Source organism: Micrasema longulum, unplaced genomic scaffold (assembly GCF_059751315.1).
Source record: "Micrasema longulum isolate JH-2025_06_02 unplaced genomic scaffold, ASM5975131v1 h1tg000248l, whole genome shotgun sequence".
In the NCBI taxonomy this organism is placed as follows: Eukaryota; Metazoa; Arthropoda; class Insecta; order Trichoptera; family Brachycentridae; genus Micrasema; species Micrasema longulum.
Window position 1 is genome coordinate 991,728 of NW_028277453.1, and position 23,838 is coordinate 1,015,565.

The 23,838-nt window shown below is 31.4% G+C and overlaps 1 protein-coding gene across 1 annotated transcript in view; it reads right to left on the bottom strand.

The window, feature by feature from the left end:
• Positions 1 to 23,838, bottom strand: part of Ms (neuropeptide receptor myosuppressin) — a 90,998-nt gene that overhangs the window by 44,036 nt on the left and 23,124 nt on the right. The gene's annotated exons all lie outside the window — the stretch shown is intronic.

Here is a 23,838-nt window from a genome sequence, read left to right on the forward strand (position 1 = left end):
GAAGTTAGATTAAAGTCAAGTAAAACGGCCGATTTACGTACTCTGCCTCATATTCAATCTAGTAAAGTGAGGCAATAGAAAAATATTAATAAATCTCAACAAGCTCAAATTAAATAAAAATCCATTTTTCGAAGAACTCTAAGGATTTTAAGACATGTTAGATATATTTTAAGAATATAAAAAAAAACATTATTTTACTCTGAATGTGATAAAACCCAAGATGATTTGAAACCAGAATTAGCATTCCGAGAAAATAATCACAAAAATAAACATTTTTCTTTACATGTTTGTTCTTCTGTTATGACGTGTTTCGCAGAATAATGTAACTAATACAATTTTTAATTTAAATCAAACATATTCGTTAATAAGAGGTGGTACGTAATTCGATTTTTTAAATCTGTAAAAAGCATAACAGATATAGATAGCATAACTAATGTTTGAGACGCCCCTTCTTTATTTACATTTAAGTCAAGAGTGAAGTGCCACTATCTAAATATTTAAATTGTTCCTTTATCCTTCTTTTTTCCTTCCCATCCCCTCTCCTCTCTTCATAGTATAGTGTTAATTAAAAAAAAATATATATTTATTTTGTTAATCCTTCTTTTTATTTTTTGTATAAAATTGTAAGATTCAATATGTCCATGTATTTATAATTTTCTCAAACTGAACGGTTTGGGTATGTAGGAAGAAATTGCCTTAAGGCAATATGCCCGCCCTTATATGTATATATATTGTATATGTATATAAAGTCTCAAATAAATAAAAATAAAATAAACAGATAACTGTTGTACATTTTCCGTTGTCGTTATTTTTACATAATGAAAAAGGAAATAAAGTATTGCGAGAACAATAACAAATCCGAAATAAGGAAGTTTTCTTTTGCATGTTTTAACATAAAAATTAATTGTACGACAAAACGTTTCTAAGATAAACAAAAAAAGTTCGAAATTTAACTAGAATAATGGGGATTCAAATACGTCATGTTTTATGATGTGGCCAATCATAACCAGGCAAATGACGACACTAATGGAACGGACCAATTGTCACAAGTAAAACGTGATAATTTATTTTTCTTAGTCTCCGCGAGGCGTACCAAACAAAACTAAAAAGTTTGTTTTATTGCTGTTTTCTGAAAACAGCCTTGAGTAGGTAGATTTTTCAAAATTTTATTCTACCCACATACGTCTAATAATGTTCTCATTTTTTCTGTCAAATGACAGTTTCCGTTTTGTCGCCCGTCTATTGTCGGTTATTTTCGTTTTCTAAAACTTTGAATCATTCGCGCAACCTTTAATTTTATATTTAAATGATCTGTTGAGTACTTGTTCCTATATTTGACGTTATGGCGAAGTGAATGCGTTTGCATAGTGATGTTTTTACCTCAAATCATGTAAACTACAGTTGCATTCTTTAGCACGTCTTCAAATGTAATTGTAAAACTTTACCGTGTAAACCAGTGCCCACATTTTTGTTTCATATATCAACGTTTTCAAAAACTAAAATAAAATATTTGATTATGTCAAATTTCGAAAGTAACCAGCTGTTCTGTACATGTGTGCCAAGCTGTGATGATCTTTCCGTTTGCCGTGTATTGCAAAAGTTTTTATTGTTCACATTTAATTATGCATTTGACTTTCGCAAAACCGACAGTAAACTTAAAATAATATGGTACTTCTAGTCTTCGTTATAGACCTTATTGCAACGTTCATTATCTGAATTAATGTTAATGGCGCTATAAACACACTCAACCACTTTATTTCAGCCCCAAAAAGGTGAATATACACTTAAAAATATGAAAAATTTAAGTTCTGTTTAAAATTATCGGAATAATTAAATATAGTTTTAATATTATTGCACGCCATTACTAAAAGCAGTGTTAAAGTTTCAATGTTAAAAAAAACACTATGTTCACCCACCATACATCATCTGATGACCTGACTAAATCTGCAGATCTGGTAAGTTAATTTTGTCATCAGTTGAATTATATATTATTTAATTTTGTGACCAGTTTAGATCGTTTTGGCTAACTGGCATACAAAATGTTCCTATATAAAATCGCACAAAAAACTAACAGCACAAAGTTTGTTTTTTACGGTATAGTACATCGATTCTAACTTTCAGCATTGCAAATCCTTTTTTCACAACCCATTTTCAATTTTCTGGTCTTCTGAACATGCAGTAGTAATTAAACGCGCTTACCACTGCACCGGCAGATTAGTGAAATAATACAACAAATAGATAATTGATTTGACTGGACCTGGTTTATACGTATTAGATGAAATTATTGGCTCCTTGTTTGTAATATTAATATTAACTTCTGCTTTACCGAATGGTTTTCTTTGAATATTTTTTACTGACCATTGAGCCTAAGCTGAGAAAAATGGTTTCTTGAAAACCCCGGCTTAGGTAAAAGCTCTTTATGGTCAACAGAGAAATAAAAAAACTAAACTAACTACAATATTTGACTTTGTCCAAATGTTTGTAGACAAAAGACTGGATTTCACCCCCTCGGGAGTCATTAAGATTAACAAATTACAACAGGGATGGAGAATACCTTAAATAAGAGAATACGGAAGTCTGGGCATTTACAGGGCATCGGCTGGTTTAAGTGGCCACTTTACACACTGTGTAACATTCACCATTTTGCCTATGTTTGAAAATCCAAATTTCTTAAATTTCTCCATCTGTTGATTTTAGTGAAGTTAAAGAGCTAAAACCTTTATTGTTGCGAAGAGATTCATCTGACTGAATTATTTCACATACTAGGCAACGCCTGAAAAGAATTTTCCAACTTTTAAACTTCTTCTTGGACCAGTTGGTTTTCGTATTTTGTTTCAAAATGTAAGCATCAAATGAAGAACAATTTCTTTTAACATGACACCAAATATGCAAAGTTAATGTATTTATCTATCTAAATAGTTTTACAAAACAAACGTTTAAAATCAGTTATTCGTTAAATAATAAATATTATAAACAATAATAATAAAAATTAAAAAAAAAAATATTCAGACGCGTTCTGATAACACAAGCTACCCGTGTGGATGTTGATTTTTACGAAAACAATTTCCATCCCACGAAACGATGCGATCGATCCAGCATCCCTAATCTCTATCGTAATCTCTTTCGGCGACTCATTAAACATCTCTAAAGATGATAAAGATGAAGGACTAATCCTTTATGGTAATGACTGTTCTGAGTTGCCTTGATTCTTATTTTTCGGAATCTGAAAAATTCACTTCCCCTCGTAGGATAGTAATAAATTTCATTATAACGCCGAATATTACTGAACACATTTTCGTATTAGTACACAATACTAGTACACAATGCATTTAAAATTACTATTTACTTGACCGAAAGCCTGTTCAGCACCGCAGACATATTATGTCGAATCTTTGTATATCTGCCTCACTTCAATATTGCCATGACAGACTGATTTTCACTGCCTAAAATGATAATTCTGATAATGGCGCAAATTCACCAGTAATTTGGATGTATGAACTCGCGAACCAATATGCTAACAACATCGATGTCTTTAACGTGAGTCTTGTAAATTTTTAATATCAGTGTATATGTTCCATATCAAATAGAACTTAATATTCTGTTCATATTGTATTTTATAACATTATGTACCTAGCTGTTTTAAACCTTTAACTGCATTTCTTTAGCTTATTTAAATAATAATAATAATTTTAAAACCAACATAACTTCCAAACACAAATCTATATTTTATTACTTTATATTGTATTTTTAAAAATTTATGTTGTTAATACACTCATCTTTTGATTTTTATTTTTATACCAACTATACTTCTTAACAGTGTTCCTATCTTTTATTTTTTGTATTGTATTTTTAAAAAAAAAAATGTTGTTTATATAGTCATCTCCTTTTTATACCAACTTCACTTCTAAACACTGTTCTATTTTTTATTGCTTTATATTGTATTTTTAAAATTTAATGTTTAAATACTCATATTTTATATAACTTTCATGTATGTAAAAGCCTTATGGGCGTGAAAAATTTATAAAATAAATAAATAAAACTGAAAAATATTTTTTTAAACATGTTCAGTAATAATATTTCGATTCTGTATCTCTATGTGATTTAAAGCGCTGTTATGATGTTTAAGCAAATAGGTTCTAATTATTCGTAACATGGCGTAACAATCACTTACTCCGAACAAATCCCTCGGCTAAGCTTCTTACAGTTAACAGATTAACGGCTTCATGTTCCTATAGCCTGGGTTCACAGTATTAGGCATAGTTTCGCAAACATTTGTATTAAAACGGCAATATTATTTGGGAGCATGTCATGCATGACAATTTCAATGGGACTTTGGATTGATGGTAGAAATTACGAGTTACGGCTCGTATGTTGTAATTTTACGGTTGAAAATGCAGAGTGCTTGATATCAAGAAGGGGAGGATAATATAAATAGATACACAGAAGTAACTAAAGTCATTTCCCAGTAAAATATTGACTAATCTTTAGACAGATAAAGCTCAACCTTTGATATGTATGTAAACCTGATTACGCGATTGATTATTATGACATGAACCCACGCATAAAAAATGATTTCATGATTGAAATGATTTCATCAAAAAGTTGAGATAGAAAACGTATGTGACCAACGAAGCGATACGCAATGGTCGCGGACAAGGGAAGCGAATAGATCGGGGAGGGGTTTTTTCGTACACATGTAATTAGTGATTTTACTTTATAGACAGTCGAAAACAACTCTGTTTGACTTCCGATTGTAATTGCCTCTCAGGAATGCCCCACGCTTTACTTTGACAATGCGAGACAACATATGGCACGCAAAACCAGGAAGTATTAAATTTGTTTTCTGAATTAATAATAATCAAAGTTTATTAACAAAAATAACAATAACTTTATCTACTACATAAACACTTGGGTAATAGATTTCTCTGGATCATGTCTAGTCTGCCTAACTAGGTACAACCTGTTTTAAGGCAGACATTTTTATGCAAAAATAAACAATAACATTACTACCTACTTGTTAATATACGAGTACTATACAGTTATTCAATATTAATTTATGAGGAATTTATTTTTGGTAAATTTTTCGATTTTTCTCGACCTGAATCCAGTAACCAATTTTTTACAAATTTGTTAAATTGAATCCGGGTCATGGTTTTGCAATCTTTGGGTAACATATTGAATATTTTGGGGCCCAGAAACTTGAAATTTCTTTGCCCGAATTCAGAGTTTGTAATAGTAGATAATTACATACTGTCACGCTCATCCGGACTCAAAAAATCTCTTCGTGGCCATTATCGAATCTCCCAATGATTGTCTTCTTTTTCAACGGGAAAATTTTTGTTTTTTTTTTTATTATCAATAAAACATATATGTTTATAATACACATAGTACATATTATACTCACAAGAGTTATTAAAAAAAAAACTCATTTGGAACCGTGCATATAAAAAAAACATTAAATAAGAAACATAAAACACAAAACTTTACACCATCTATGTAAATTACATCAATAACTATCACTATCAAAAAGATTTAAGTAATAATTTTTAATTGCGACACTTTTGGATTTTCTATTCGACTTTTCGTGTTTTGGCTCATCGAGCAGTTTATTGAATTCGGAATGGCCAAAATTTTCCAGAAACCTTCTGCCCAACTTCGTTGAGCGAAACTTAGACACATGAAGATTCCCTGAGTAACGCGTATTGTAATTGTGAATATCATGACCAAATGTGTATTTTAAATTTGTGTGTGCAGAAAAGTTTATGATATTCAAAATAGTATTAGTTATGTCATGCGGTGGCATCACCTTAAAAGGAAGTATTTTTGCGTGTCGGTAGATATCCCTGACATGGGAATCCCATTTCAGTCCAAGAATGTTTCTCAGAACTCTGTTCTAAAGAACTGGTTATTATTATTTTATTTATTTTTTTTCCACATAGCAAACAAATATAAATAATAAAATAATGTGACATCTCTGGGGTTACCCGTGCCGAGGGCACTTAACAATATACTTTTAAAAAAAAACATTTTTACATGTAAAAATAAATAAAGAAGACTTAATACACAGAGATAATTACAAAATGACAGTTTAATACACTACGTATTTGTGTATATATTTCATTTATGTTTACCTGTACTATTTGTATTGAAAAACGCACAGTAAAAGAACAATAACATAACATAAACTATGCATTTGTGGAGCAGTTGATTCAATATTAGTTTGAACAAATGAGACAATTCATTTTACTTCTACTCAGTTCCAGTATCCAGTTATTCATATAACTGTTATAATTGGCTTAGGCCGTATATATAATAAATAAATAATAATCAGAAACTCCCATTATTTTGAGAACACTTCAAGTACATACGTTTGCTTTGATAAATACGATGGAATTTTTCTATAACAAAAATTTGAGAAGAAAATTCTCATCTCAAATAAACAAAAGTAAGTTTAGAACCTTCAATTTGACAACACGTCATAAAAGCGTTGCCGTAATACGCACATCAGATTTTTTTCTTTCAATTTCGGCAACTGTACGTAACATATTGTAAAAATACCGGCTACATTATTCTCTTTCTCAGTCATTTTCTTTTACCTAAAACCGTATATTTGGGGAAAGCTATTTCAACGAACGTCCCAGGCAAACATCTCAAGAAACTTTTGACAAACCTCCTAATGTAGGTACCTACTAAAATCAGTCCATATTTTTGTTTTTATGTAGATATTATACATGAGTGACTACTTTGCACGTATCCAAACGAACAAAAGTATTTACGATCGTTCGTGCCAACGGGCACAATGATCATGCGAACAAAAGTAGACTTTTTTCTGTGATTATATTTTAAAATATATTTTACATTGATAAAAATTAAAATATTATGTCCCTGTTAATACTTTACGAATTATTTATTTATCTCTCTCTGAATCAATTATACGATACGCCATAACTTCCTGTGGGTTTTCAAGTGAAACTAATATTAATTTTATTCAAACTTTAAAAAAAAAAAAAAAATATTTATTTTATTTATTTATTTATGACAAAATACAAAGTTTTTTAAACTTTACATATTACATATTTTATTTGTACGAAATGTTCTAATAAGCAACAGTGCTGGTATGAGGGAATATTATATATAATAACACAATAGTTTAAATAAAAAATCAATAAAATAACATCACATATCACTCGTCACACAGGCTGTAAGAAATATTTTATTTAGGTATTTTTTAAGTACGTACATGTTTTGTATATTTTTTAGATCATAAGAAAGTGAATTGTAAAAATTTATTGCTGTATACAAAAAACTGTTTCTTTTTCTGTTGGTCCTAAGTTTTTTGCAAGTTAAATTATTTGATGCTCTTGTATTTATTTTATGTATATTGTAGTTAAAATTAAATTTAATATTTGTCTTAATTTTATTCTTTTTCATCTTAAATATCATTTTTATTTTTTCTGTGTAGATCAATTCGTCTAGATTGAGCATTTTTGTTATTCTATATAAATCTGTGGTTCTAGTATATTTATTGAAATTAAATGTTACTTTAAGTGCTTTATTCATTGTTCTTTGTATTGATTCTTGCATATGTTTACTTCATTGCGACCATATTATTAATCCATATACAAAGTGTGGAAGTATAAAAGCAACTTTGCAAAATTCTATGATCAAATTGCTACTAAATAAGGATGTATACCGCCAGAGACACAATATTTCAATATCATTGATCTATAAATCTGTAAATAAATTATCTGTTAGGGCTCTAGTTTGGTACAAATTAATTTATCAGCATGCGTCGCACTCCGAGTATAAACACAAGTTGGTACATGATTACAACACTAGGTTTACTAGTATGAAAGGGCTAGCTGTTCCTAGATATTGCAATAAATATGACAGAAGGACACTGGAATACAGTATACCTTAAATATTTAACATGTTACCAAACAATATTAAAAATACTGAGTTAAACACAGGAGTGAGACATTCGCTAAACTTATGGTAAATAGAAAAAAGTTTTTAATATTTGTGATAGTTTTTAATTTTTTATAATGTAATATGCAATGTTTTTAAAGTAAAATTATTGTTAATGTGGGCAAAGTGGGAAAAGTTGATGCAATTTATAAGAACCTGCTGACGAGTTGTATGTATGCAACTCAGCAGGACTTTAATTTAAGACTATTTTGTAAATATATTTGAAAAAAAAAAAGGATATATATTTTTTTGAAGAAATGTCCCACAAATAAGGTTTTAATTCTTCTTTTTGCTCCCCTTAACACTTTTAGCACCGGACGAATACACATAGAATTTACCCTGTGCCCGGCCCATTTTTGTGAAATTTAATGCTTTGTGAAGGGCAAGATGATCAGTCCAACACTTCAGATACCAGTCCAGGGACTATGAAATATTCTAGTGTGAAATCACCAATTGAAATAAATATTTTACACCAATCATGTCGGGAATCGAATCCGGGACCTCATGAATGGTAGGCAAACGCGCTGACCATTACACCACGAGGCCCACTTGAATATAGTTATTCGTAGCGTAGTATTTTTGTTAAACTTAAAAGTCAGTATTGCATTTTCTTGGACAAAGTAAAGCTTGATCTTATAAGCTTACTGTCGACTGACTTAATGAAATTCGTCACATGAAAGTAGCAACTATTTATGGTTTTACTACTTTGAGCGTTCCAACTAAGACAGTAAATTTTCAGTGACAGTCATTAAACCCAAAATAAAAAAATATATATACTTTTTTACTGTTTTATATGAAAAACAAACATAATCAGAATTATTTTCGGAAATATCACAGTTTAACTGTTATTTTGATATTTGATTTTGCCAAGATCAAACAATTTTTTTGTAATGTGTTTGTAGTATAAAACATTTTTACTGATTTTATATTATCTACGTAAGAATACAGGTGAATATTGTTTATCTGTTTACCTTTTTAGCCGTACTATCAACGTAGATCCCGGTTTTCCAAGAGAAACCGTAATAGTAATTTAAATTTTAAAAAAATTTACCGTAATTTTAAAATTGTCAGGTAGAAATATTGTAATAATAAATTTTAATTTCTATTTGGTCAACGTCAGCAAAAGCCTAATAATAAAACATGAAATCCTTCACTTACTCCTTCGAAAGGTCCGTAACCTTTAAAAAAAAACCTTTGTTGCAAGCTGTTGAAGACTTTTGGTTCTATAAATAGGTGACTTCATTGTCTGTACACCGCCACTGTTAGGAATTTCGGTACTTTCATGAGTTATAATTTCATGTGAAAACATAATTTTCATTTGAAAATATCTATTGGATATGTGGCTTATTCTGTCACAATTTCGTTTCGTAAGTTCGTTCGTTCGTCATATATCAATTTCACTCTGACATAATCAAAATCGTGTTTTGCTCTTGTTCCCTCTCATACGATACGAATTAATTTACAAAATGAATTAGTTACAGAATAAGGTCACATAAACGTAGTGACTTTTAGATAAGTTTTACTAATGCTCACTATGTTGAACCGTGTTAATTCCTCTTCTGGGGTTGTGCGGACGGGCACTTTCATGACTACTTTTAAATTGGATTTGTGCATTATTCAATGGATAAAGTCAATTTGCGAATGACACAGTGTAAAATATAGGATTTTGGCTATTGCTTGGTTAGTGATGCATTATAGTCTAGTCGGCTTAGATGTCAGCCTCGTGGTGTAGTGGTCAACGCGCTTACCTACCATGCAAGAGGTCTCGAGTTCGATTCCTGACATTGTTGACATGAAACATTATTTAAAATGGTGTTTTTACACTAGAATTTTTTCATAGACTGATTATCTTACCTTTATATAAAATAAATGACCAAGATACGCTTTGATTCGTGTATCAATGCAGTGCCCTAACCACCTTAAGGTGCGGGAATGATGATGATGACGTAGTCTAGGGTTAAAACCACAGTAACATAAATAAATAAGTAAGGGGTTTTCCGTCTCGTTTTTAAATAAAATATACTATACATCATTATTTCTTGGTGGTGAAAGGCTAGTCTTGTTAAGCCAGCTCTAAATCAGTTTAAGATAAAGTAATATCTCTTACATTTTCATTTTTACCTTCAGTTTTAATACTTGACTTATTTTGAGAACGCTTCTAGTTTATACGTTTGCTTTGATAAATACGATGGAATTTTTCTGTTACAAAAATTTGAGAAGAAAATTCGAAAATTGACTTAAACTATGAACGAATGTGTAAATTTAACGCACCTTTTTTTTACTTGAAATTAAATATGTATTTTCTGGGAAAAGAGTAAATTTATTTTAAAAATTCCAACCCTCGGCAAAGAATATGTACATATTTAGATAGGACAAACTCAACTCGGTAAGTAGAAGAGAAACAGCATTTGAAACATCAGCAAAGACCGCGCTAAGAGTGAGAGAGATATAGGAAGTTAAAAAAAATCATGTTTTACTAACGACGAATTTGTGAAAGAAAAGAATATTCACAACTAAATGCCATATCACTCGATCTTTGCATACAGGCTTTGCTTCGTCTAAGTGTGTGCACCTAAGGTATCTCTACATGAGAAAGTATGGTGGCTATTCTTGGCTCTATCCCACTGTACACTGATAATAGATTATATCAAAAACTCGGCCATTTTGGAGAATACCACTTTTATGTTCCGAAAGGATCTGACAGCGTCAGTAAATACTGTTTTACCTCCCTAGCTTTCAGAACCCTGCTTCTTGTCACGCCCACGAGAAGAGCAGCTAGGCGGCTGAATATAATCTCATGAGAGATTGACATCTTTCACATTCATGAAACTATGTTTATGTGGCAAATACTCTTAGAGAGTATCGTGCCTTCATATTGTCAGGCTATTGCTCAATGGTTCTTGGTCTTATAACGTAAATTATCCCAATTTAACGTCTTTTGTACTTTGTTTTATTTATTTTTTAATAAAAAAGAGAAATGGAAATCTGAAATTTTCTCATGCATGCTTCGTTCTGACTTTTAACATGTCCATTTGCAAATTAAGTCATGCCATGTCTCTGTCTTCTCAATTTTTTGCACCCGTCAACACTCTTTTAAGCCATTCATTTGCTTTTCATATCCTAATCATCGCAGCACCCCTTTCTTAGTTTGAGTGGAAAATTCTTTTCCCGATTTTTTATTCTTCATTCGTAAACCTATCATAAATAACTACGTTTTATAACTCTAATCCTGATGAAAAAAACAATATATCTTCGACGGGAATTGAAAATATTGTGAAACACAAAGCAATTTTTTCGAGAGAGTTTTATCAAGAGTTATATCGACAAAAAACATCTATATTATTAGAAAGTTCATAGCTTAGTTGCATTGGGTTTTATCGTTTTGTTTCCCCCCTTCCTGGCTCCCGACTAACTTCATGCCTATTCATTGGCCAGTACACGTAGAATATTTTTTTGAAAATTAGTAAATTAGATCAAGTAATTAATAAACGAAAATTCTAAATTCAAAAAAATGTTTACGAGTACTTTTTACTATAATATTTAAGCTTCAAAATATTGCTTCTAAAGCGGGGTAATTTGTTAGGCGAGTTTTCCCACGAGGCGTCTTCCAGTTCCACTATGAAACCTTTAACTAAGAAGCTGGATTAATGCCTTGGGTTAGTATGAAGGTAACTTTATGCGTTATTTTTTGTAATAACCGTCTTAGATGAATTAGTGATGTTGCTTTCTCAAATAAATAAAAGTGTCTCCTCGGAATCGTACTACTCGAAAAAAGAGAAAATTAGAGCAGATATTTTCTTGTATTCAATTTTAATAAAATCTGTAAATCAGTAACCGCGGACTCATAAATCAGAATACAGAGGTTCTAGACAAAAATGTATTATTTTTCTTGAATAATTAACATTTAATAATAATAACACTGAGCACTGAGAAGACAGAGTTAGTTTGTAGAGTAAAAAACAATTTGAAACAAAAAATAATCCAATGATTAACAAATTATAACAGAGATGGAGAACATTTTAGAGAAAGGTTAATGGAAGTCTAGGCATTAAAATTCACTATTTTGCCTATGTTTGAAGATCCATATTTCTTCAATTTTTCCATCTGTTGGTTTTAATGAAGTTAAAGAGCTGAAACCTTTATTGTAGTGAAGAGATTCATTTTACCGAATTGTTTCTCATACTGGACAATGCCTGAAAACAATTAAGCAAATTTTAAACTTCTTCTTAGACCAGTTGGTTTTATTACAATATTTTAAGCTTATCCAAATGTTTGCAGACAACATATGAATGGTGAATGTTACACAGTGTGTAAAGTGTACACTTAAACCAGCCAACGATAGGTCTTAAGCCCTGTTAATGTCTAGACTTCCATATTCCCTTCTCTAAAATGTTTTCCGTCTCTGTTGTAATTTTTTAATCTTAATGACTCCCTAGGGTGTGAAATTCAGTCTTTTGTATGCAAAAATTTGGACAATCTTTTGAGATATATTTTGATATAGTAATGATCTCACAGTAATAATGCGCCAAACTAACCCATTATTACTCTGAGGTAATAATAAAATAGGTTTTTCTGTGTTATTATGCTGTGCAGGAGTCGTTCGCATTTTATTTTGAGGTTTCAGATCACAATACAGCGTCCATTATCAGGGTTAATGTTGAGAAAGTGCCTCGGAACCGAAAAAATGATTGTATTATTTTCAGATCGAATTTACCTTCGTTACAAGTCGTTTCTCATTCCCTTCAAATGTCCCTCGATCAGCAAATTCGACGTGCCCGTGTTGAAATCCAAAGTAATTTATTTAGAGTCATCAGAGTAAAAGAGGAATTTTCTTTTATACTACAACGAATTACAGTTCGTACCTTTAAAATCCATGTGTTACAAAAAACGTAATACTGATGGGAGATTTTCTTACTTAAATACAAAGTTTTTATTGCACATTTGATGAAGTTAAATATTGAGACAGTCGTTGGGTATAATTTTTTTGCTACCGTAAGGATTCTTGTTTTTCAGATTTGTCTCAGAACGTCATGTTCGATGGTTATACTTAAAATATTTTGTTAAATAATTTTAAGAAACAAAATTGATTGCAGCGTCCTAAATATGATGTAGTATTTTAGTAAAAGATTCAATAACGTTTATCGTTCTATGACTGAGAAAACGAAAGCATATGTAAAAAATCGACCCTTGGATCGATTTCGCACAAAAAACTGTTAACGAGTAATAAATACAAGAAAATACATGTTTTATATTAATTTTATTGTAAATATCAAATCTTTCATGAGTTTAAAAAAAATAAATAATTTGATAAATATACATTTATCTGTGTCTGGTGGAGAATACGGTTATGTGGTTAAAATGAGACCAGAGTCCTTGACTAGTTTCTGACTCGATAGCTACTCTCAGGTAAACATCCTAAAAAGGGAATCGAGTGCAGAAAAGTCCACCTCGGAGTGTAGTAATCGATGCCATTGAAACTGCCCGATATCTGTCATGGCGCAGAAAAAAAATACGTACAGCGCATGCTTACGCGTAATTTTCAATTCCAGAAACCGCCCCGTTCAAAACAACAAATAAAATATCCTTAGCTTTATTTACCTATGGCTCACAGAAAAAAGAGGAAAAATCAAAACATTCTGTTAAATCACAATGACATAAACATTTATAAATTAAATTGATTCAAAAAATATGTTTTAGCCAACTTTATACCGTCTTTGAGGTGATTATTTAATATTTAATTGTCTATTAATCTTTCTTCCTTCCGTAAGACTTTATTGGTTCGATCAAGCAACTATTTACCAATACACAATAAAGTTAGGCGACCTCCCGCAGTGTTTCATAATATTAACATAGCCATATTTATACGTTAGAAAACATAATATTATTTTACCCCTCATCTCCAATTAATATATTAACAATGTGTAATATCACTTCTCATTATACCCCTTTATGAGAATAACCTAATAAACTCAACACTGTAATTTCATTTAAGAAAGTATTCAAACGCGATGCTTTGTTGTGTTTTAATTGATTGATTATTTATAAGTATATTACTTTATATTAAAACGTGTAGTAGGGAATGGTAAAGAAGTTTAGGGTGATTTGTAATACGATTTTCAAATGTTTTTTTGAACACGAGATTTTTCTGTTTCTGAAAATTCTCTAAAATGGACGAAAATAATAATTGGATTATCCACTCGTATTTACTAAAATAGTCAACGTCGTATGGAGAAAGGGGGTTGCAATATATTTTATTGAAGGCTAGAAATCACAGTGTTGATTGTGCTTTTAAAAATATAGTATAACGTTATATTATTGCTTCGAATTTGTTGCAACAGAGAGAGAAAACATTTTTGAGAAGGGAATATGGAAGTCTAGACATTTATAGGGCTTATGACCTGTCGTTGGCTGGTTTCCGTTTCAGTGCTGCAGAGCAGCATTTATTTAATAATTAAAAATACATATAAGAATTTGTTACCCACTAAGTCTAAAGACTTTCCGGTGGAACACATTTTTTTCTAATGACATTTTTATATTACATTTATTTTATTTATATTTTACAAATTTATTTATAAACAGGCACTATAAAGTATCTAGAAGATATTTCTTCAGTCCTTTTTTTTATTTGAAGGGCTTTCATGTTAATGATGGTTTGTGGGAGATTATTGAACAATCTTAGAACAACGCAATTTAATGTTCGCTCTCCGAAGTAACTTGTAATTCGGGGAACAAACAGGGAGCCCTTAGTTTTTAATCTAGTGTTGTGAGTATGGGAAACTCTTTTTTTATATTCCGGATCAACAAAATGATCTACAATCAATTTGTATCACAAAGTTGTTTTACCGGCAGGACATTACGGAATTTAAAATATACACCTTCGCTCATATGTTTCGCCTCACGGATTTTGCTATCTGGTACAATCTCTTTCAACAGTCTCACCTGAATATCATGACTTTTACCCAGATGAAACTAGGCAACGTCTGAAGTCAATTTTCCAATTTTTATACTTCTTCATTTACCAGGTAGTAATTCAACAATGTTTGAATATGTCCAAATGCTTGCAGACTGGCTGGATTTCTTCCCTAGAGAGTTGTTCATATTGTTTCAGCTCTTTTACTTCACAAAAATGAACAGATGGAAGAGTTGAGGAAATGTAGATGTTCAAACATGGGCAGAATAGTGAATGTTACACAGTGTGTAAAGTGGCCACTTAAACCAGCCAATGACAGGTCATAAGCCCTGTAAATGCCTAGACTTCCATATTCCCTTCTCAAAAATGTTTTCCCTCTCTGTTGAAATAAATTTAAATATGAACAACTCCCTAGGGAGGAAATCCAGCCAGTCTGCAAGCATTTGGACATAATCAAACATTGTTGAAGATAAATCTGTTCACTTCCCATTGTAATCGGGGCCCTGGTCAAATTTGTACCGTCAGGGAGTAAAGAGTTAACACGTGTACACAATAATATGGTTAGGTTCGATGAATAAGGTATGTGACTTCATAATTTTGGTCAAAATTAAACAAACCACGAACTTCGTAATAACGCTCTGTTTTCATTAATTATTAAAAAATAAGTTAAAAAGACGTGTTATAATTGAAAACAAATTAAAACACGCAAATTCAAAAAGCCACGTTTGTTTTTGCGCTTTTCATTGTTCTTCAAATAAAGCTTGAACTCAAAACATTGGCGATTATAATAAACACGAAACAATTCTGTTTTCTGCGAACAAACGTAAGCTGAAGGTTTTTCAAAAAAGAAAGTTTATTCTATTGAATAATTTTTCTGGGTAAAAACAAGATTTTTTTAAAAAAGAACACGAGAGAATTATTGTTCACGACCTCACTTTTGTAATTATTAAATTTATGCTTTTATTGTTTGTAAGTCATATAAAACAATAAAGTAGAATACTTAACTTAACTGTTTATTGAGTGAAATCGATGTTAATGCATGAAGATGTGTATATTTGTATGAAAAATTAAGGTATCTTCGTCGGTAAACAGTGATTAATATGTATAAATATTTTATATATCATGAAAAAAACTTAATTTTACTTTGTAGATAAGATTGAAAACAAATTTTAATTTCCCATTGTGTTACGGGCGTTGGGAGAATACAAAAAGAACATTTTATATTAAAAAGGCATAACCAACCATCTAAATTTTCTATTAAAAAAAAAAAACAAAATTATTCTTTTTTTTTATCCATATTGTCAAGAAGTAGCTAATCAAATAATAAAATTATTACATTTGTTTTTAAGTAAATCAAATGTAATTCAAACAATGAGACGTTACAAATGCGTAAAGGACAGCATTCCAATTCGTGGGTAATTGCCTCCCTTGCCTTGATTTTCTATCGGACATTTGCCATGATCAGACGTGACGCTACGAAGAATAATGCCGCTGTATGTGATGAAAAAATGCTTTGATAACGCTGACTAACTGTGAAAAACAGTACAGATATTGTTGAGCAGTGACGAGGTGTGCAGAAATATGTAGTCCTAAGAAGGAAATGTAGAGAGTGGACTGTGTTTGAAGGGAAGGTTGCGCGACTCGACTAACCCGCTGATGTGTCGGGCCGTTACGTGGTGATGGATTATAGTTGGGTAAGCTGGCTGTCGTATGACGCTGGCACAGTTTTATGGAGCTGGCGGTCTAGGTAGACTGATTGACGCATGGGGATAGCCGGAGAGGAGAGAAGTAAAATAAGATACTTATTTTTCATCACAAATTTTAAAAAAATGTACGTGGGTGTTGCATATCGTGTTGTAAAATTATAATGTAATGCACGTGCGGTACGGAAGATATTGTAAGATGAAGAAGACAATGAAGGCGGTACTTGAATGAACACGTCAAAGAATGGCGGAGGACAGACTTCTACCTATGACCAAGGGAACCCTGAAGGAAGATGACTCCCAGGCAGACCTCCGAAGAGGTGGCGAGATATGGGGTCAGCGTCTCAAAAGGAAACAGCGGCGCCAACAGATCCACAAGATCTGTAGAAATGATAAATAAAAATAATAATGAAAAAAATACATCAACAATGAGCATCATTATTTAAAAATAAGCAGGCGGTGAGGTGGGATGTCAAAAGGAATCAACTTTGTTTAAATTCGAAAAATTGACTAAATTTATCTGTTCTATTGAAGAACCTAGATATTTAGATCAAATGTTCGAATAAAGAATAAGTCCTTTGTTACTTCTTTGTCAATTTACTTTCGTCACATTATTATTAATACAAGATTAATTTACTTTTTGTTTAGGTTTAATAGTAGGATTTTGGATTAGTAGTAGTGATTTGCACTTGATTTTCCAAATAATGACTTGCAAACGTAAATCAAATATAACAAAAATGTCATCACAAGCTGTAGCTTGCCCCAGGGGGAACGGGAAAAAACATTTATGTTAAATTTATTGTTGGCCCATATAAGGAAAGGCAAGAAAATTGCTGAAGCCGTGGTTTTTTTCAGTATAGCCGCACCGCTGCTCAGTGGAAGGCGTACCGCGCATTCCCTATTAAAGTTGCCACTGAATCTTGCTCAGAAAGAGTCACCCGCTTGCAATTTCAGTAAAAATAATACTCAAAATAAGATGATGTGCCAATGTAAGCTTTTAGTGTGAGACGAAAGCACAATGGTTCACAAAAAAGCAAAATAGGCCATAAATCGAACTATACAGGATATACGCAGCAACACGGATATTAAAAGAGAAGGTTGTGTTACTGGCAGGTAATTTTTGACGAATTTCACCAGGGATTCAGAAAGGCACACCTACAGATGAAATTTAAACCCATTTCAGGTCGTCAAGCCTATCGGCAAATGTGAGGAAATTCAACTCAAAGACAAGTATGATAGTGCACCTTGACAATGACGTAGATAGAGGCTATTACGCTGATACTCCGTTAAACATAAGAGATGGACGAATGGAAACAGATGCCGAGGGTATTGCGTCTAATGACGTCTGTTAATACAGAGGATTTTTGTAATTTGGCGCAGAGTGGCGCGGAGTTCGTTGCTAGAGTTTGCCGGATCCACAGAGAAATAGAAATGACAAGTGGTGGTTATGTCAAAGAGCGATTATTTCATCCAATAATGATACTGTCAACAATGTTATTGCAGATATTTTGAAAGACGTCTATGGAAAAAATATAAAGTATATGTCGGAAGACACAGTTATGCACACAAATCAGAGCACTTCATATCCTGTAGAGTTTCTGAATTCACTAAAATTGTCAGGTTTATATAAGGTCTTATTGTTTTATATAGAGAAGTCCAGGTTATGTGGGGGAGAGTTGTAAGGAATATTGGTATATTGTTGGTGACAACAATATATCTACAGTCGTCTGCATACCCACACAGCTTGGCAAGTAATTCTAGATTTGTCTCTCCTAGTAAACAGTCGCTCTCTAACCACAGTATAATAAGTATTTATAATAAACCACAGTTAACTACATAACGTCTTATTACTGATCTTCTGTACTACCATAGGGTATAACAACTGCTTTCTCACAAAAGCTGCAATTAAAATTAGGCGTTCCGGCAATGCATATGCGAAATTTAGGTGCACCGAGGTTATGTAATGGTACGAGGCTTCACGTCACACATTTTCAACATAATTGGAGTCACTATTCTTTCAGGGACAGGAAAGGGCAAGAATGTTATTATACCTCGGATTCCAATAATCCTCACAGACCTTCCGTTCCAACTCAAAAGGTTACAGTTCCCTCTTAAGCTCAGTTTTGCCATGACTTTAAATGAAGCGCAAGAGCAATCATTACAGGTTGCGAGGGTGTACTTGAAGAAACCATACTTCTCACATGGCCAGTTTTATGTTGCCGCAGGTAAAAGCTATCCATAATATTTCAAAACTGAAAAGCTCGTGTATCTTGAGTCATGAAATTAATGCGAAAGTGTGTTTGTCTGTTTGTTTGTGTTTCCTTCACGTCGCAACCGATCAACGCGATTTTTAGCCGGAAAGGTGAGAAGTGTCATAAGTTTCTTTTAATCTTGAAAAAAACATAATCCCTTTTAGAAAATTCTTAGAGAATTTAAAAAAAAAATAAAACAGAATAACGATCCTACGTCGCTATTGACTTACGGATCGCCCTTATTTTGCATAACGCTAGCTGGAAAATCGACAATTGATCTGGCTACTATTTATCCCAAAAAATATATAACTGTACCTAGAAAATTCATATAATTAGACGACAAAACTAATTGATTAGCCTTCTTCCTAATACCATGCGTGCGAAGCCGCGGGTAAAAGCAAGTTATATATTATTAATATTTTTTTGGTAATAAACCAACGAATAAATTGAATTGCTAGATTCGAGAGATATCGGCAATGATCAATTAATTGTACTTCCAAGAATTCAATTTGGTTTGAAATGGCTTCCAGGATAATTAGTTAATATTGTGGAATTGCGTCCTTTGATTCCAAACTCCTCTTTAATCGAAAATGGAAAAAAATATGTTATAATGTAATTTTACAGAGAAAAAATATACTTTAATTGGTAATGTAATTTGTTTCAAACTCTGCTTTGAATTATAGAAAACTCGTGAATTCGCTAATTACATATGAAATGTGATTCCCCTATTCTCCTTTAATCCCAGCAGTATTTTGACACTTACAAACGACACAACACGGCATAATTGAATTTAAATCGGCAGTTGCGTATTAACCGACGTCTACAGAGTAACTAATGACCAAAACGTAAAATTACTCATTTATGAGCAGTTTAGTCGACTTCAGTTTGATGCGCGTACGCGGTTTCTGGTCTATTATAATTCGATGCTTGAAACATAATAAACAAACAATATTATACTTGAAATTTATATTGGTTCTACTGACATTACAACAATAGTTATGAACCAAAAATGTATCTGTTAATAAATATTAAAAATTCAATTTATTTATACAAACATATACAACATACATAATGTGCATTTATGTGTACAATTTTTTTACATATATTTTTTAAAGTTTACAACGATTTAAACGAGAACTAAATAAATAGTCCAGATCTTGTCTTGATGTCCATTATGTTTGTCAATGCTTCTTTTCTTTTAAAAAAAATGTCTTTAACAATTCTAATATTAACAATATTTTGAGTTTGTTCAAATTTTTGTAGACAAGAACTGGATTCAACTCCCTGGGGAGCTGCTTACATTAACATATTACAACAGAGATGAAGAACATTTAAGAGAAGGTAATATAGAAGTTTTCAAATATAGATTCTAAAATTCTAATATAGAAGAATTCTTATATTGTAATATCAATACCCTATGAATTGTATATATGGATAGTGTCCGTTGATAAATAAATACACTCAATATGTATCTTATGTTTTATTACTTTTTAATTATGTCATACAGTTTATACAAATTAGCTACGGCCGTTAATAAATATGTAACAAAATAAATTCAAAGATACAATGAATATTTATGTTGTATTAAAATTAAAAAGGGTAAGCGACGTTCAATATTTTCGCTAAACATTCATCCAACGCAGGGTCTATACATTCAGGTGAATGCCAGCATTTAATGAAAAGCCTAGACGCTTTGTTGAGTGGCTGATTTAACTATTTGGCGCCGACATACACACTAGATGCGGCGTTAAGTAAATGAGATTCAGAGTCAAAAGGCGTGAAATGAAACTTTGAATTTGAATGGCATAGATAAAAGGGATATATCCCATACTACAAATACGTATAAAAATATATGAAATGGATTTAGAAAAAATAATTGTATTTCCAATATTAATATGAATATTATGGAGAAATGTTTTCATACATAACTTTAAAAAATAAATGATTAAAAAGTATGTCACCACAAAAACGCGACAGGTTTGGCCTTGATAACTGTGAAGTCAAGATTCGTGACGATGATCTATTTAAATTTAAAAGGTCACAAACAAAGTTCAAAATTTACTCAAATTGTGACGTATTAGGGGTGAGGCTAATGCAATGAATCGTTTTCGTGGGAATTAAAAATTATAAACAAAAAATATTTTTATGCAACTACTAAGCAGTAAAATTTTTTTTTTTACTCGATAGTATTATTAATTTAAAATTGTAAAAAAAACGTCATTTCCCTATTCGTCTTTTTTACTGCACTACGCGTTTTGCACGGTAATGTTGATGCGGCATGACGCGAATATGCCAATTTTTAGGACATTATTTGAACCTAGCTTTGCGTTGTTTGAAGTATCATCTCTGTTCAAACCTCATTGGTATATATTTTTTTTTTGCCATTTTCTGAAATGTCGACGCAAGTACCATATATTTTGTTAAAATAATGAAGCATTTTAATTAATATTCTATTTTCATACGTTTTGTTGTGATTTCTGATTATTTTTAAAAATCCGTTATACTTAGAGGGGTTCGAAAGTGAACGATATTTTGTTTTTCTTGTTACGAAACGCATTGAACGCAGAACTACTATTCAATTTAGCCTCATCAAAGTGAACTTTTGTTTAAATACCCGAATCGAACCCGAGACCTCTGAATGGTAAGCAAACGCGCTTACCATTACATTACGAGGCTGACCATTATTTAAGTTTTAGGGTTGATTAAATCTTTATATATATATTTCCTCTGTACGTGTGATGTCACTGAACTCCTTCTAAACGGCTTAACCGATTTACGTGCGGTTTTCAGAGAAATGTAGATCTTTGCGCTGTGCGTGTTTGTAGATATTAAAATCTTTAATCTAATGTGTAAAAAAGAAGTAGAGAGCATAATTTTTTTATTCATCGATCTACCAGGGTTGCATTCGAGGAGAATGCATTAACAAAAATATGGAAAGATGTTGTTTTTTATGTGTATAAATAAAGTTTGTTTTTGAATGTTTACAAACAGCACTTTTTTTATGGACATCAATCAGATTCTTTCCTTAAATTCCTTGTAATTTCTATCCATTTGTTTATTATTATTGGATTTTTGATAATACTAAAATATTATTAAATTCAATACATTAAAGAATCTTATTCCGCACACCCCTCTATTGGTGAGAAGACCGGAGTTTGACGTTTGCAAAAATAATGCCATATTTGAAAAAAATATATATTTTATGTTTTGGAATTCAACCATAAACAAGAACCTACTTAAGTTTATTGTTTGAATATTAACAATTTTTAGTTTTGGAATTTAATCACAAACAAGTATCTAGGTACCTACTTATCAATAAAAAGTATTTTTCCAAGGCAAGCCAACGTTCGGGCAGGACAACGTCTGTCGGGTCAGCTAGTACGAAATAAAATATAAAGTTTCATATAATATGTGATACTACCCATTTGCCTCAAACTAGCCTTTTTGTGTGATAAAATGAATTAAGAATACAAAAAGTTGAGGTATTTTTCTTGAAGAAAATTGCCTTAAAAGAAAACTTGGTTTGGAGAAAACAAGCGACACCCGTGTTCATAACTGTGAAGTTCCTAATAAATAATAACAAGAAAAACACAACAAAGAATACATCCAGCCTAGCGTAAGTTAGTACATACAAAAAGTTGAACAACTTTGGCTTTACTCATTTCTCAAGCCCAAGGATTCCTTAACTTGCTGGATCAGGCAATACAATTCAAATTTTGTTTGAGTAATTATTTTGTTCGATTGGGAATGTATCACTGTGATAGAATGTGAAATAATTGGTGAAGTATGGAGATGCCCAATGAGGAAGTTCAGCGGTTTAAAAAAAAATCGTTAATAGACTAACAAAGTATCAAATTAAGCCAAAATTAAAAGAGGTGGTTTAGTGTTATTGTGATTTTATAAAGTTTTGTAATATTGAAGTCCGTGAGTTTTCCTGACATTTAAAATGAGAACCCTGTACCTGCCAATAATGTTTACACGAACATGTGACGATTCAAAGTAGTTCATTTTTATTGAAACTGTTTTTATTATTTTTTTCATAAAGTTTTGAGAAACTTTGCCGTACAATACTCTCATGTTTACCGCTTTATTATTAGCGAGGACTTGTGACGTATTTCAAAGTAGATAATTTAAAAAAAAAATGTTTTTATTATTCTCATCATCACTATGGCAGCATCATCTGCATGGCATGTGATGTTAATGACCTTATCTCCTTTAGTAGATTCACTACTTTTTTTTATTCTTAAAAGCGTTTTTTATATATATTTATTCTGCCTGTGTAAGAAAAGATTTAGGCGTATATATTGTTGTTGTACTCGTATATTTAGTTATAAAGGTGCTTAACTTGCTTTGTTTCTTTGTTGTTCTCAATATGTGTTATTTTCTAAATGATAATATTATTTATGTCCCGAATTGAGTTGTTGCAACTCCTGGGAATGTAATTCAAAGTATTATACTTGTAAAATACTTTGTGTTATATGATTTAAAAATATTTTTTATTTAAAAAAAATATATTTTTGAGAATCTCTTATTTTTGCTGCGTGTAAGAAAACATTTTTTTAACCAGTTTTCCGTGGCACTGAACTTCCTCATTATACATATAAATATAATATATTATATAGTTAAATATGTAATAATATATTTGTATATGCATGTATATGTATATCTTTATAAATACATTACAAGTGCCCTGACGGATTTTCTAGCAAGTTCACGGGCGTGGGTCGTTCCTCGTGTGTCACCGTAAGCTGTGTACCTAATAAATTTACATGTAAAAATGTAAATAAAAAAACAAATAAAATGACGAAATAAATTGAAATCGTCACTCTGAGCCATGCTCATCGTTTTACATTTACCGCAAAGAAAATTAATTTTCTTCAGGAATTTTTAATTAACACCTATATTAAGATATTTGTTTCCTATATTAAGATATTTATTTTCTTCCTTTTCAAATTTATAAACGTGACGTGATGTTATTTTCGGCTATATTTAATTTGAGCATAAA